Consider the following 16,398-nt stretch of genomic DNA (forward strand, 5'->3'; position numbering starts at 1 on the left):
CCTCAGCAGTCCAAAAAGGTCAAAATAGGCGATTTCGGTTTCTAGTGTCGATACATCGTTACGGTCATTTTAAAAAATTGTCTTTTAAGGATAATGTGTATAGTACCAGTACCTATCACATACGGAAGAGGCGATAAAATCTCTTTGCATTTGCAATTTCAAAATTAATTAAAACCAATATTAAATTCCGAAAATCGTTTTTTTGCTAAAACTTTTTTTTTTTTAATCGGATCAAAATGGGAGTAAGGCACAGAGTCCGGGTGGTAATGGGCGTATTGTGTCCAAATTTCATGGTTTTCGGACAATCGGTGCCGGTGTCACGGCGAAATTCCACTTTTTTCCCCTCATGGAAGCCGTAAATTGACTTGAAGCCAGGGTCCTTGAAGTTGTACAGCTGCACCCGGTGACCGATATTTATTTAACGGGGAATAAGTGATAATTCATATTATAGCAGTAAATAATTAAAATATTTCATAGGGATTATAATAATATCTATATCTTGTCTGGGTACAGGGTTAAAACCAATATTAAATTCCGAAAATCGTTTTTTTGCTAAAACTCTTTTTTTTTAATGGGATCAAAATGGGGGTAAGGCACAGAGTCCGGGGTGGTAATGGACGTATTGTGTCCAAATTTCATGGTTTTCGGACAATCGGTGCCGGTGTCACGGCGAAATTCCACTTTTTTCCCCTCATGGAAGCCGTAAATTGACTTAGAAAAAAAACGACGAAAGGCAGGTGACAAGAACAAACGACTTGAACGAATGCAGGTATCACCTTGAAATTTTCAGGGTACCTAGGTACCAACGTGAAAAGTTGCTCGCCGGAATTTAGTACTCATGGTACCTTTGGTTCCAGCGTAGCGCATGCGCGAAGTCAAATCCAGCTAAACTCGAAAACAACCTTGTCGGCACGGAAAACATCAAAGGAGAAATTCGAATAAAAAATGATACAATGATTTCACACAACAGGCCAGCTATTAGCCTCTCGATTGACAAGAGTTTCATCGCCCTCCATTCATTATAACCAATGTCATCGTGCCCTAAAGAATCAACAAATCAGCTTGCTTATCTCTGCTTACCCTAGGCAAAAAATGCTCATCTTTGAACTCAATCATGACATTGACCTAGTGAACGCCTACACCAAGTTTGAACATTCTAGCTTAATTAGAAGGAGAGTTCTTGTGTTCCAAAGTCCCGGCCCTTCAAATTGCTTCTATTTTTCATTTTCAATTCAAAATGGTGACCATCACGTGACCCAAATCAAAATTCTGATCCGATAGATTTTTAGGTATTCCTTCCAGGATTCCGAAAATATGACGCCCGAGTCTGTAAGTAAAATAGCAAAAAAGCCTTTTTGATTTTTCACGTTTAAAGATGGTGGCACTTCCGGTTCGATCGACAAACTCCATATTTTGTGTACGAATCAGTAATTACTTGTCTAGTATCGAATTTTTTTTTTAGGTCATTCTGACCTATATTTCGACGATTTTTTTGAAAACTTTGATCCTTAATTTCCCCAAGGGGAGATAATTTAGAAAATTTCCAAGGACATCATTGAAGATCTACTAACATTCTAAATTTCACGAAAATCGCACAACTATTAAAGAAGTTGTCAAATTGGTAATAACTTCCGGTTCGAAATGACAGCGACGAATTTTCGAAATGCCAAAATCCGAAATTGCAGATTTGAAGTAAATGTTTCAAGATACTCAAAGAAAAAAGAATTAGTAAAATAGGTCAAATAGTCACAGAGTTACAGCATTGTAGGTCAAATGCATTCCTTCGTAAAATTCGGTGATTTCGGATTCGTAAAACGTTTTGAAAATATATTTAATCAACAGCCACCACCCATTTTTGGGGGGATAGGTAAAAGTTTCAGAACGATCCTATGGTTAGATTCTGAGAAATCCGATTTGTGGACAAAACACAAAAAAAAAATAACAATAATAATCTTAACAGAAACAATAAGCTTTCATATGTAATATGAAAGCTTAATTATGACATAACGGAATCCATCTTGTTTGGCCCTAAAAATAGATTATCTCAACTAAAATCATTTTCCATGCAGCTCAGAAATAATACTATACAGTCAAATTCATTAGTTTTAAAGCCTTGGCGTTTTACTAGACAGTAATTTATCTTTTATTCCACAGATCATTAATTCTTTCCCGTCTCGACTACTGCAAAAGCCATCTTGTAGGTCATCCACAATGCCAACTTCAGCGCCTACAAAGCCTTCACAACTATACTGCCAGGATGCTGACCAAATCACCTAGATCCAGCCACAACACACTCATTCTAAAGGATCTCCATTGGCTCACACATTTTCTGCCCGAATAGCTTTTAAACTCCTTACACTAACTTTTATATGTGTAGATGGCACCGCTCCTAAATATCGTAAAAATCTGCGATCGAAACCTGTCGATTAACTGATCATGCCAAGTTACAGGATGACAACATCAGGTAGAACTCATTACCTATTAACCTTCGCCAATGTACGTCATTAAAGAAATTTGCGCGCGAAGAGCACAATATTAAATTTTGTGGAGTTTAGGCGCTATACTAATAATGGGCATTCATTATATTATTATTAGGGTAATAGCGTCGCTCTTCTTTTAAATCACCACTGTATTATTATATATTCATATAGTATTTCTCAACAAAATTTTGTCGAACGTGACACTAGTTGGTGTTAAAAGAATTATAATTATAAAAAAAAACAATAAAAGTTTGTATTGTCAATGAAAATAAACATGTCTTGTGACGATTATGTTCATTAAAATAGAGCATTTTTTTCTGAATTGAAATGTGGTCATGTTGACATAAATGATCATGTTATATATTAATAACACTTAAATTTCCAGGACTCTTCATCTCTAAATAAGTGTATATGATGCCCCTGGACAACTGTTTTGATTTGTGGGGAGGTGGGGTAGGGGTTGCAAAACCAATGATCGAACAAGATGACCCTACGATGCATGCATGGCTGGAAAGAAGATTTACAATGTGAATGGGTATCTGGAGCATATCAAAAGGTTATATGCAGATAAACGACTATTTAATTCATCTTTAACATAGCCATCCTTAGCCGATTCCGACTTCCACCGCCCGTGCCTTTTAAAAAGCCTATCAGGAATATCAGCGTTAGCTGCAGGTGACGCACCACCAGCACGCAAACTATGTAAACCAAAACTTTTAATATCGTCGACAATCGGTTTAAAAGATTCAATAAATTGCTCCCTTATACGTGTATAAATTATCCCCCTTTAGAATTATATAAACTTCGAAATATATAGCAATTAGATTCAGGGGCTGTATTAGGGCATTCTAAAAACAACAAAAGATTAATTATAGGACTTACCTAGAAATAACAACCCACGCCCCATCTCTATAAACGTCAGTCTTAGACTTCTCGACGAAAATCGACATATAAGTAGGATATATTACAATAGCAGAACGACATAAATTCAACACCTCCGAAATACGAAAAAATCCCGCAAAACATTATAAACTAATAACAATAATTCTCATTTATACAAATTGTTCTGATCAAAATGCAAATCATACATTCGATTAAGCTGATTACAGTAAGGACTTCCTTCTTCTTAGTAGGCTTAATTAATTTACGTTTAGCGCCTTCAAACACGTACTTTACCATCATATGCTCTGTAGGAGAACGTTTACTCATTAGATTGTGAATCCATCGCATTCCAAAGAAAGCCTCATTAAGACTATGCACTGACACATTATTATCAACCATATAAGCCAAATATAACGAAAATACAAGAGGATTAACAGGTAGCTTCAAACGAATATCATTGCACACAGTCCATCTTTTCCATTTAATGTAACCTCTATGGTACTTCATCGAAGTGTTATGTGCCCTGGAACCATCTAATAAATTAGGAATTGAACATAACTGATCAGTAATCTGTGAAGGTAAATCTGTATTCTCTTTCCCATAAGTCTGAAAAAAACAGATTTATAAAATCAAAGAAATATAATAACAAAATTGTCTTGGCACTTTTAATTCATTCAATCGAACAAGTATTCTCAAGACCCTTCAGCCTAAAAACGGCTATGTCCTTAAAGACATTCATAATCTGAAATCCAAATCCAAAGCAAGCATTTGGAAAGCTAAATCCACATTTCCAAAAATCCATTTGCCAGATGTGTTAGGTGTAAAACCCTTTCTATCACCAGATAATACAATATAACTTTTGACAGCAAATATAAATTCGTCCCCACTTGGACACAACAGAGGCCAAAATCGCCCCGAGTACCAAAAAAGGTACAATTAACGTCCCATAAGCACGACAGAGTGCCATGTGTTTTAAAACACGTTCTATCAGATATATATTGGCGGTACAAACCACCCTCTAAATTCAGACCAATTCGTTGTAAAAGCATCAATGCCGAAAGATCCTGGATTCCAAAATTTGGAATAAAATTTTGTTAATTTCGCATTATGAGATGAGGCAAACCAGTCTATCGAATGCGGTCCCCACTTCCTGTTTAAATCATTAAATATTGAACTAGCAATACCCCAGTCATCATAATCAATCAAACGAGACAAAAAATCTGCCCTTCCATTTTCTCGCCTCGGAACCCAGTCCATTTCCAATGATTTTGTATTAAAAATTGAGATATGATTAAAGCAATACCATGCAAATCACAAATCATTCTCCCTTTCTCGATTATTTTAACCACATTCTGATTATCGGTAAACCACTTGATTCGATGTCCCCTTACAATTAACCGATAGATTTTAATACCCTTAAAACCGCTGATAACTCACGCCATATGGAACTCTTTTCGCTTTCCTTTTTTGTCCACATACCATGTGAAATACCCGCTGGTGTTTCTAAACAATAACCACCGTAACCAGAATTACTGGCATCACTGTACACCATTTTAAGAAGGTTGTAGTTTATACGTTTAAAGTCCAAAATTCAGGCTCCTGAAAAACGTCTGGAGTTATATCACCAATCGCGCATTCCAGGAATACGCGGAAGCTATTGTTTGACTCATAAAACGAGACATAATTTGCGTTAAATTATCTAAAATAATCGACAAGGAAATATTTTGTCCCACAATACTGGCTAGAAATTTTACATGTATTCTTCTATTTTTTAAAGCTAAATCTTTCGCTTCATTTAAACATTTAGTCAACTTATTAATACGTCGTTCAGGGACTTGCAAAAAAACATGCTTCGTATCTATGATAATACCAAGAAACGTTAAGTTCTGTACAGGATCCCAACATGATTTACTAACTTTCGGGACAAATCCTGAACTTATCAAATCATTTTTTTACCTCTGTGGCTTGCACAAGTAAAGTTTCTCTACAACTATGAGCACCTAAACCATCATCTAAATACATTAAACCTTGTTTTCCTTCCCCTCGCCATTTAGCAATCAACGGTCGGGTTATTTTTGTAAAAATGAAAGGAGCGCTGCTAAGGCCAAATGGTAACACTGTAAATTTAAAATATCTTATTTCATTATGAAACTTCCATGAAAACCCAAAATTATTTTGTAAATAACCCCCGGATCTGAAGAGAAAGGAATTTTGTACCCGTATTTAATACATTCACAGACATACTCAGAAGACCCAATAGCCCTCCAAAAATCTAAATTTTTAACTAATCTTCCCTTTACATAGATTTCAGAGGAACCACTTTCATATTCATAAAAATCATGTGTAAAATTGGTTTTATCTTCTCCTTCGTTAGTCAAAATATTAAAATACTCATCCTTTACAAAATCTTCATGTTGAACTTTGCTGGGACAGTCTCTTCTAAAATGGTTGAATTCCCCACAGGAAAAACAGGCGCCATTATTTTTTTAAAGGGACGAAATGAATAATTTTGTCCCCCACCAGTTGACCTTGTACCTGATGAAGAAACTCGAAAAGAAAAAGATGGGTTATAAGATGACCTTTTGAATTTTTGTTTAGAGATTCTTTCTTTCTTCTTTTTAATAGCTTTCGCCTCTGCACGATTAATCTTCTTGTCACCATCTGCTAAAGGATGGGCCTCATAAATCTTTACAGTTTCCAACCCCCCTTCAGACTAGTCTGCAATTTTTATTAACTTTGTACGTTTATTTATCTTCTCTATGCAATCTTTTAAAAATTCTTTAGCATAATCATGTTTATTTACATTAATAGCCCATAAAGCTTGGGTCAGATTTTCTGAAAGATCTGAATTATAAGTAAACTGATCTTTGTTACCGTTGCTTCTCAATACATGTTCCTTATTTTCTTTCAATTTTTTTCACACTGCTAGATGTCCCGGTTACTTCATTCTTCAAAGCAGAGATTTCTGTATCTAATCTAGAGCGTAAAAAATCTTTCAAATCCCTCTTCTGAGACTTCAATTGATGTAGAATGTCTGTTAAAGTAACAAAATCTGAAGGCTGGTCCTGATCCATACTATCATCGGAAGACACGATGTGGTAAAACAGAGTTGTGATCAAAATCAGTGTTGACTAGTGTCGTCTGAAGTGACTCACACAGCTCAATGCATCTGCATTTACACCCGTTTACACGTAATCTACGGAAGCCCATACACAACTATGGAAACACTCTTGCAACATTATGAAAATAATTTCCCTCTAATTCCTACGTCAAACGAAGGACATAATATATATCTAAACATGTCTCTTGTTAACTGTTTTTTAAATTACATTTCCAGATCTCTTGAAAAGTACCATTATAATTGAATTTGTTAAATGACGAAATTGGTACTAAACGAAAAGGCTAACGAGAAGCCACTTTTAAGGTCAACTTTGAACCAAATGATTATTGCCCCCTCAAAAACCTTGGTCTCATAAATTCACAGATCGGGTGCCCCCCCCCCCCCTTCAGCCACTGGACTATAAAGTAAGACAGTAGCCTACACATAGCGGTTTTTATTAGTTTGGGCGCATCCATTTTAGGGAATGTTATCTTCTTTCATATTAATCTGTTTTCACTTAAAACTTGGTTCAATGAACCCAACTAGGAAAGATGGATTTTTGATTAGCAACATTTGAAGAACCCCCTGCTGCTCCGAGTTATTTTAACCCCGACCACTGAAAAACCGACGATATTGTTTTTGTGATTTTAATCATGGAAAAACGTACGTTTACTAGAATTGGATTGGTCACCCCTGGTATAAACTATAATTATATTTCAAATAACGTCTAATTGTTGACGACTGTGACATGTTTTGGAGCATAACATTCTCCCGCTCGTAAGAAATCTAAAACTACAAATTACTATCAAGTGTACAACTGGATGTCTATTAATGCTGCCCATCTTCATATGACAGCAAATTACATTTAATAACATAATGTCGTCCTGCCAGGAAGATGAATGTTATCCGACGTCATATAGAATAACTCAGTGTATTAATGTAGTAGTATTTTTTCATAATCTGTGCCCAATAAAGTAATCGATTTGACATTTTAGAAATAAATTCTTTCAGAAAAAAATCTTTATATTTTAAAAGTTAATGAATGGAATTCGAATATTGAGTCAGACAAATAACGTTGTAATACATGTAGTTCCATCCGGGGATCACGTGGCTAAGTGGGTAAGACGCTAGCTCGCTAGCCTGGAGGTTGGGTGTTCGATCCCTGCATTGGCCGAGAAAGTTCATCCAGATTTTCCGGCGTGGTTCTCCCTTGTCAGTGATGCAGGACGGAGGGGCTGACAAGGAAAGCTGTTTAGTCGTTCGGATGGGCTGACAAGGAAAGCTGTTTAGTCGTTCGGATGGGACGAAAAACCGAGGTCCCGTGTATACATTGGCGTGCACGTAAAAGATCCCTTGGCAGTTGGAATTCGATATAAGAGTAGGCCGTAGTGCCGCTGTCCGGGCAAAATTTCCCTCATAGCACACTGTATGGCGTATGCCCGTCTTCATTAGCCTAGGTTAGGAGCAGAATAGTAGGACGTTAAACCCCATTTCATTTTCATTTCATTTCCATCCATTCTGTTAATCAAATGTCACCTTTCTGAATGTGTAGGGATACAGCGTCAATCTGGTTTAACTATGTACAAGATCACGTGCAGTTTTGAACTATGTGTGCCGTCGCATCGTTCGGCGTCGCATCTTTCGGCGTCGATAACATGCTCAATGTGTACATCGACCGTACTAACACAAACATTCATTCGCCTATTTTGTGTACCCGTTTTTTTATCAAGATATACGTCCAACTCCTTTTCTTTTTCTTAATGATTTAAAAAATTGTTTTAGAATTTCTCAATAGTACTGGTTCAACACAAGCTATAATTGTTGAATAGTAACTTCGGTGAGTTCGTAAGGTATCTAAAACGGAAGATGATATAAACATCCGAAGATCAGAAAAAAAATAACCTATTTTGATATATCAGGCTTATACGATTGAATAAAACAGGTTTCCGCCTGACAAATACGGCAGGAAGCACAATACAATATTAATGTCTGGATATGTTTGTGAAGTGTTTGAGTTTTCAAATAGAACAGACCGGATGTTCGATATGTCAAGAACGATCTAATTGGAAACAAAAAAAAACCCCAAAAAACTAAAACTGCGATGCAGTAATGACGGGTTTCACCGGTGCCCCGTTACCCTTGAACATATGTCACTTCCGGTACCGATGAAACCATTAAACAGGTTTCCATATAAGCATTGCACACATCAAATAAAATGTACGCAGAATCAACCAAATCCAGCAATACCAATTCATTGTATACATTTGTTACATGTAAGTGGTCCTGACAAAATTACATTACTTCCGGTGGTAATGCAAATGTTAAATTAGTTTTATGAAATCAGAAATAGAATAAGGCATCACATGGTGAAAATTTTATGTAAATCGAATAATAATTGCCACTTTTATAGACCAAAAACCTTGAAAAGTGACTTGTAGAAAATCGTCTATTTCTCTGCAACCGTACAAGTTAGAAACCATTTTGTTGTATATGTATGATCGTATGGGTTCAATCTATTTTTTGATTGGAATCAAATATCATAATATTAAAAACATTACAAATCAGACTCATTTGAATAAAAGATCTGTTTTGAAGGCTAAAAATACAGTTTTTGACAAAATGACGTTACTTCCGGTGATAATGAAAGTTTTTAATTACTTGTATAAAATCGTAAACGGCATTAGGTATCACACACTGAAAATATTTTGAAAATCGAATAATATTTGACACTTTTATGGACCAAAAACCTTGAAAAGTTACTTGTTGAAAATCATCTATTTCTCCGCAACAGAACAAGTTAGAAACCATTTTGTGATATCTATATGATCGTATGAGTTCATTCTATTAGTTGATTGGAATCAAATATCAAAATTTAAAAAAAATAACAAATACGACTCATTTTACTAAATTATTGGTTTTGAAGGCTATAAATACAGTTTTTGTCCAAATCACGTCATTTCAGGTGACATTGAAAATGTTAAATTAGTTTGACCTAGTTAAAAGTGACATTACGTATCAGATGGTGTCATTGCACTTTTATGAAAATCCAATAATAATTGACTCTTTTACAGGCAAACTAGCGTAAAAAGTGACTCATGCAAAATTGCCCATTTCTCGGCGACTGCTCATATTACAAACTAATTTTCACATACATTCTCTTCGTATGGATTATTGCTACAAGTTTATGAAAGTTGCGAAGAAATATTATAATTGCCACTTTTATAGACCAAAAACCTTAAAAAGTGACTTGTAGAACACCATCTATTTCTCTGCAACCGTACAAGTTAGAAACAATTTTCTGGTATCTGTATGATCGTATGGGTTCATTCTATTTGTTGATTGGAAAAAAATATCATAATTTTAAAAACATAACAACTCAGACTCATTTGAATAAAATATCTGTTTTGAAGGCTAAAAATACAGTTTTTGCAAAAATGACGTTACTTCCGGTGATAATGAAAATCTTAAATTACTTGTATGAAATCGTAAATGGCATTAGGTATCACATAGTGAAAATTTCATGAAAATCGAATAATAATTGACACTTTTATTGACAAACAACCTCGAAAAGTGACCTGTTGAAAATTGCCTATTTCTCCGCAACTGAACAAGTTAGAAACCATTTTGTGATATCTATATGATCGTATGGGTTCATTCTATTAGTTGATTAGAATAAAATATCAAAATTTTAAACAAACAACAAATACGACTCATTTCAATAAATTATTTGTTTCTAAGGCTATAAATACAGTTTTTGCCCAAATTTCGTCATTTCCGGTGACATGGAAAATGTTAAATTGAGTTGAACTAGTCACAATTGACATTACGCATCAAATGGTGTCACTTTTAGGAAAATCCAATAATAATTGACTCTTTTACAGACACAATAGCGTAAAAAGTGACTCATGCAAAATTGACCATTTCCTGCTCATATTACAAACTAATTTTGAGATAGATTCTCTTCGTATGGATTAATGCTACAAGTTTATGAAAGTTGCGAAGAAATATTTTAAAATATGAAAAGCCTGAATGGGTTGTAAATAGCTCATTTTTTCACCTTTTTTCACCTTTAAATCAAAATGACCCGAAAACGAAATGGAAATTAAAAAAACTGAGCCCGATGTTTTCTGCGCCTTTACAGGACACACTTTCAGTCATACAAGATTTGAAAAAAATAATATTTGCTTTCAAATAGTGGTACCGAACTGTCAAAATTGTAGTTTTTGCTAAATTTACGTCACTTCCGTTGCCGAAAGGTAACTTTACCGGTAACAAAAAAAATGACATTTTGGATCACGGAGCATATGAACTTTGTTTTATACAAATCGAGCAATAAATAATTAATCCAGGACTGAAAAACTGAATTAGCCAATGGCGGCCAAGAAAGATTACGATGACAAAAAATGGTGCAATTTTTGGTCATATCAGATGACTCTTTAACCCTGGGTAAAATACCACATTCAAATATTCATAAATAAAAAAGTTTTTTGTAAAAATTTAAATTTTCAAAATTTCGCGCCTAATATCTCCGACGATTCGTGGAAAATCAAAAATCTAAAGAACCATGGCTATGTGCCTTGTCTCTGGCTACGTCAAAATGTATCAAATGTTAAAATCCGACGATTATTGTTAATATTACGGCAATATTTCAAAAATCGACGATTTCGGACATTTCGCATTGTCGCAGAATGTTCGAAATAGCTTTAATCTCTAAGTCACACCCACTTTTCCAGTAAAACCGAAGACATCGAATCAATCCGACAAGTAGTTTCTGAGATACAATCAAATTGGAAAAAAAATAATAATAATAAGAAGAAGAATAATAATAAGAAGAATTTTAACAAAAACAATAGTGTTTCACACAAGCTACGCAGTGTGAAACCCTAAAAAGTCTGTCTATTGAAACTGATAAACTCTGTTACATCAGTAATTCCATTGTTATGTCAACAATAAGTGTTGCATATATGAAATAGCCTGCTCCTATAAGAAATAGTATATAGGGGAGACCTAACGCCCGTTAGATAAAAGAATTAAAGAACATACAACCAATCAGCAGTGGCAGAACATCTCAGCAATAATAGACATCGTGTAAATTTGGACTCAATACGGAAGATAGCCGTGAACCAACACCAGAAGAAAATCAGGAAAATTCTTTAGGCAATTCAGACCAGAAGAAACCAACAGAACATTATCCTTAAATATTACAAAATTTGTACATTGAAGCAGTCACTAGTTAGGATCCCTTACTAAGTATAGTAACTGACCTGTCAGTACTGTATGACGATATATGTATATTTATATTCCGGTATATTAAAGAATCATTCGAAGTCTGTTATATCCGAAGTAAGAATTTACACCTCTAAAATATCACCCTCAACAAAAAAAGTAAGCTTGGCTTTAAATCGCACGATGGTAATTGAAATGGGGAATATAGCCCATTTAAAGACACACTGTATTGACGATTTATAGGATCTTCAATTTGTTGATAATATTTTTGGTACTTCTATATCATAAATTAGCATGGCTAATATTCCCCCATCACCCACCAGTAAAGTCAGTTTTGCTTTAAACCGTTAATCTTTTCTTATAACACTATTTATTCAATAAAGCTTAAATAAATTCATCTCGTTGTTAACATGGAGAATATAGTTCATTATCGGATACAGTTTATCGAACATCAATAAGAGTTTTTACTTCTGTTTGGTAATTTCATTATTGATCGAATTTCTTTATTTCCAAATTTCTGTATTGCATTCACATTAAGTTCATTCGCTTGGTTCTGCTGAACCAGTCATTGGGAATGCCATGTGATTGTAAATGAATGGATAAATTCTTGTTAACATTTTGAGAGCGGTATCTGTGGCCTTCTAAGGGAGCTTAGCCTTAAAGCAACAACGCGTCCAAAGGTTAACGCATAGTGACTCTTTTTATGCACGTGTTAGAAGGCAGCTAAACCAAAACATAACGAAATATCTTCTAACAATCTGTCTATTAAATGGGAAACTAACCCGTTTTCCTATAAGTTTGTCTTTGCTCTTTCTTTCTACACGCTAACATGTCAGTACTGAGCGTATGGTGTCGCCAGGCATGTTCATCCGTCCATCAATAATTGACTTTTTAACACGATAAAGCCTAGAGTTTTTAACAATTGATAGGAAGCATTTGGGGTTGTGAGAGAATCTTTTCCGAAAACCGTGTTAACGCGATAGAGGCTACAGATGATGTGATGTGAATCATTACATTTTATGACCGGAGGAATCCTATCGATATTCAGCGCTCAGCAACCACAATATATACACATTATTATCCGATTTTGTGTTACAAAAAGGTATACCTGCGTACAACAGAAATAAAAAAATATACAATGTGTTAATCGTAAGTGGCTACTAACTCCAGTTTGCTCTCTCTCCTAAAAGAGGTTAACAAAAGCGGCCAACACTTCAGTCAATGTTGTATTCTAGAAGCCAGAAAGCTGCATATATTCTTTGCCTGCGTTAACGTCGCTGGCATTTCGTAAAACCATGGATTCGTAGTAGTAGTTAGGTTGTTTATTTCAGTGACGTGGTATACAAATAAGGCTTAAAAAATCAACCGACACCCGGCCCAGTGGACCTATATGTCACTATTTTGAATACACCTGTATAAAATTTAATATAATATTCATACGAAAAAGCTCAGCAAGTTCGGTATTTACAAACCTACACTGTCTATTCAAACTCCGGATATTCTTTCCCATATCAGTTGATCAGTTTGTTTCAAAGCGTGGGACAGACATTTTGCACATCGACGCCTAGGAATGAAAAACCAAACCTAACCCAAAGCCATCACCAAGCGAAAGGGTTAAAAAAAATCATCAAATGCTCAGTCCACTAAATATAAAGAAGAAAAAACAAAGAGCACGCGGCCGATATCTGAATCTCCGAGGAAGAAACAATCAACTCGAAATAAAAGCACACCACAAAAATGTGCAAAAGGTAACAGGTACATACATGGCAAAAAGAAAACCGTGGAAAAGGTTTCAACAATTTAAAGAAAGATCAACAAAAATGATTCTTTTTTATACCGAGGCCAAAACAAAGGAAGGGGCTACCGACAGTCCAGATATCAAAACCAATTAGATCCAACGAGTATAAACCCGTCATCGTTAAACCTATCAGATAATCAAACAAAAGTGCTACTGAAAGGATTAAAATTCACCCCAACACCGGATGAAAATGATGATCTAATACGATCAGAATTGCAAACGTTCACTCGCAAAGTCAGACTAGCAGAGATGTTTACTGATGAAGATGACAGGGAATACCAAACACAGGATGGTAGTATTGCCCGCTATAAATCCACTTTCAAACCGAGAAAAGGTAGAAATCAACACCGCAAAGATTTCTGCAACAATGTTGAAAACGCCCCTATACACAAGCCAAAAACTACTAAAAAAATTAGTACAGAAGTAAAAACGGGACCTAATCAATTAAAAAATAACGCAGAAATTGTTATAAAACAAGCGGACAAGGGTGGTGCTAGTGTCTAAATGAACACTAGTTTCTACCGCAACAACATTCTGAAAGAAAAAGAATATCTCACAATCCACGAGTCCAAAACAGCATACTTTTATGGGTTACCCAAAGTACACAAAAGTAAGCTAATACAGACACAGGTGAGAAATCCAAATTCTGAAGATATTTATATCGAGCGACCGGAAGATCTAACATTCCGGCCAATAGTCGTGGGAGGCCCACAAAGTCTAACCCAACTTTTGAGCAAATCCGTCGATATTATACTGAAGCCACTCTGTAAGCATGTTAAAAGCTACCTAAGAGACAGAACAGCCTTTTTGAAGTAAACTGACTCAAAAAACGCTTCCGGGTAGTGTAAGACGCAAATTCTTATTTCGTTCCACATATGTAGTTCGCAATACTTTTTAAGTGCGAAATTTGTACGAAACCAATTTTATGTGTGGGCTTGTGTAACAGATGCATGATTGTCCAGTCTAAATTTAATGTACATGTAATTTGTTTAGTTATATTTAAGTCTTGATTATCGGGGCTCTTGTGTTTGCTTAGAAAGTCGCCATGACCTAAAATTTGTTAGTAGAGTTCTTGGAGCCCAGATCAGCATACAAAATGGTGAGAAACAGTGCAAACTAGGGCTCACACCCTATATTGCTTTAAGGTCAGCTACGTTCCCCAAAACAGCCAGTTTTATGTAAGTCAAGTCTGCGATGCTCGCCACAGCGTTTTAGGGTTTTTGGTGCAGCAATGCCCAAAGTCGTGATCTCGTTAAAATGTTTGGTTTTGCGCACACTGTTGTTACCTTTTATATTATTATGCATTATTTGTATCTTACTGCAAGTGCCATAGTAACGTTTCTCACTCGGTGCAGATCTTTGCCTATCTAGGCTAAGGCATGAATGGCAAACTGACCGCCAAACAGCTATTTAGGTCTTACTGCAAGTGGTAAATTAATGTTTCTCACTCAGTGAGGAGCTAGGCCTATCTAGGCTACGTTTTGAATTCCAATAGAAGGCTTTACAGGTACACCCTACCTGCCATATTAGTTATGTTTATAACAGATATTTATTGTTGTATTATTGTATTTTTCAGTCAATCATTAACCATGCTGCTTTAGAGAAATAAAAAGTAATTTAGATGCTGAATGAGTGCGTGTTATATGCATTGACATTTTTTGCTGGTCTGGGGCACAAGATGGCAAATGGAGAGTGGTACTTCAAAATCAGAATCCCTGTTGTGCTTACAACGTAGTGGTGCAATTTCTCTGTTGCGCTTTGATCTACATAGACTCACATGTTGTGATAGCCTGTTGTGTTATGCTCAGGATGGAGAGTGGTACTTCAAAATCTGAATCCCTGTTCAGTTCGAGTGATGGTGCTTGTAATGGTGCATCCTGATCTACACAGACCTACTTGTGATGGTAGTTTTGATGAAAAACTTGCTGCGAAAATAGATATCCTTCAAAAACAGAGGGAAATAGATACTGTGAAGCTTGAATTATCCTTCAAGGAACAGGAACTAAAGTTGTTGATGGAACACGAACTTACTCGTGAGAACCAAAATCTCTCGCAAGCTAGAGTTACCACTGGTGGTGGTGATTGTTCCCGGCAGGATTTTTACGCTACATTCCAGGCACCTTTGTATGATCAGAGACCTTATACTCAGCAGAGTACTGAGGAAACCTTAACGTCTGTAATTCGACAAATAAAAAAAACAACAGTAAGGGTAACCCCCTTTGAAGGTGATGTATTGGATTACCACAGGTTTATAAGACAATTTAAAAGTATGGTTCTGCCGAACTGTGAAACCGATAACGAACGGCTATATTATCTAGACCAGTTTACAAGGTATTAGGCCAAAAATCACGTTAACAGCTACAGTCACCTACCAGCTGATAGAGCTTTTCGTACGGCTTGAAGAGTCCTCGAAGAGAAGTACGGGAATGATGAAGTGATCGCAATAGATATGTAGAGAAAGCCCTCCGGTGGCTCACAGTAAAATCGGATGAACTGGAGGACTTGTCAGTTTTCTTAGTGGAATGTTTTCACGCTGTAAAGTCAAATAATTCTATTCGTGTGTTAGAATACTCTGGAAACCTGAAACGGATAATTCAAAAACTTCATTATTACATTCATGATAAATGGCGGAACAGTTATCAAAATACCAAGAAACAGTGAAGATGCGTGCATTTTGGATTACTTGTAGACTTGGTGAAAGCAGAGGCAGCTGAGGCAAATGATCCTACTTATGGAAAATTAGCTCTTTCTGGCGACCGACCCAAGAGTAGTAGTAGTAGAAATTCTAGACCAAGTTATATTCAACCAAGGGGATCATTTGCAACTAGCCTCTAGCCCACGCTCTCATGAAAGTCTCCCTGTAAATCAGTATAATTTCATACCTTATGATATAGCATATAAAAGGCATTGTT

At 35.8% G+C, this 16,398-nt stretch overlaps 1 long non-coding RNA gene across 1 annotated transcript in view; it reads right to left on the bottom strand.

Moving 5' to 3' along the window:
* LOC126826901 (uncharacterized) overlaps positions 1 to 5,153 on the bottom strand; it is a 44,056-nt gene extending 38,903 nt beyond the window's left edge. Inside the window, exons 1-2 of the long non-coding RNA XR_008788783.1 lie at positions 4,800 to 5,153; positions 3,363 to 3,968 (exon numbers count right to left, since the gene is read on the bottom strand). This is a non-coding gene — a long non-coding RNA (uncharacterized LOC126826901). The remainder of the gene's footprint in view (positions 1 to 3,362; positions 3,969 to 4,799) is intronic.
* Positions 5,154 to 16,398: the final 11,245 nt, after the last annotated feature.

The sequence above is a fragment of the Patella vulgata genome, chromosome 7 (genome assembly GCF_932274485.2).
Source record: "Patella vulgata chromosome 7, xgPatVulg1.2, whole genome shotgun sequence".
In the NCBI taxonomy this organism is placed as follows: Eukaryota; Metazoa; Mollusca; class Gastropoda; family Patellidae; genus Patella; species Patella vulgata.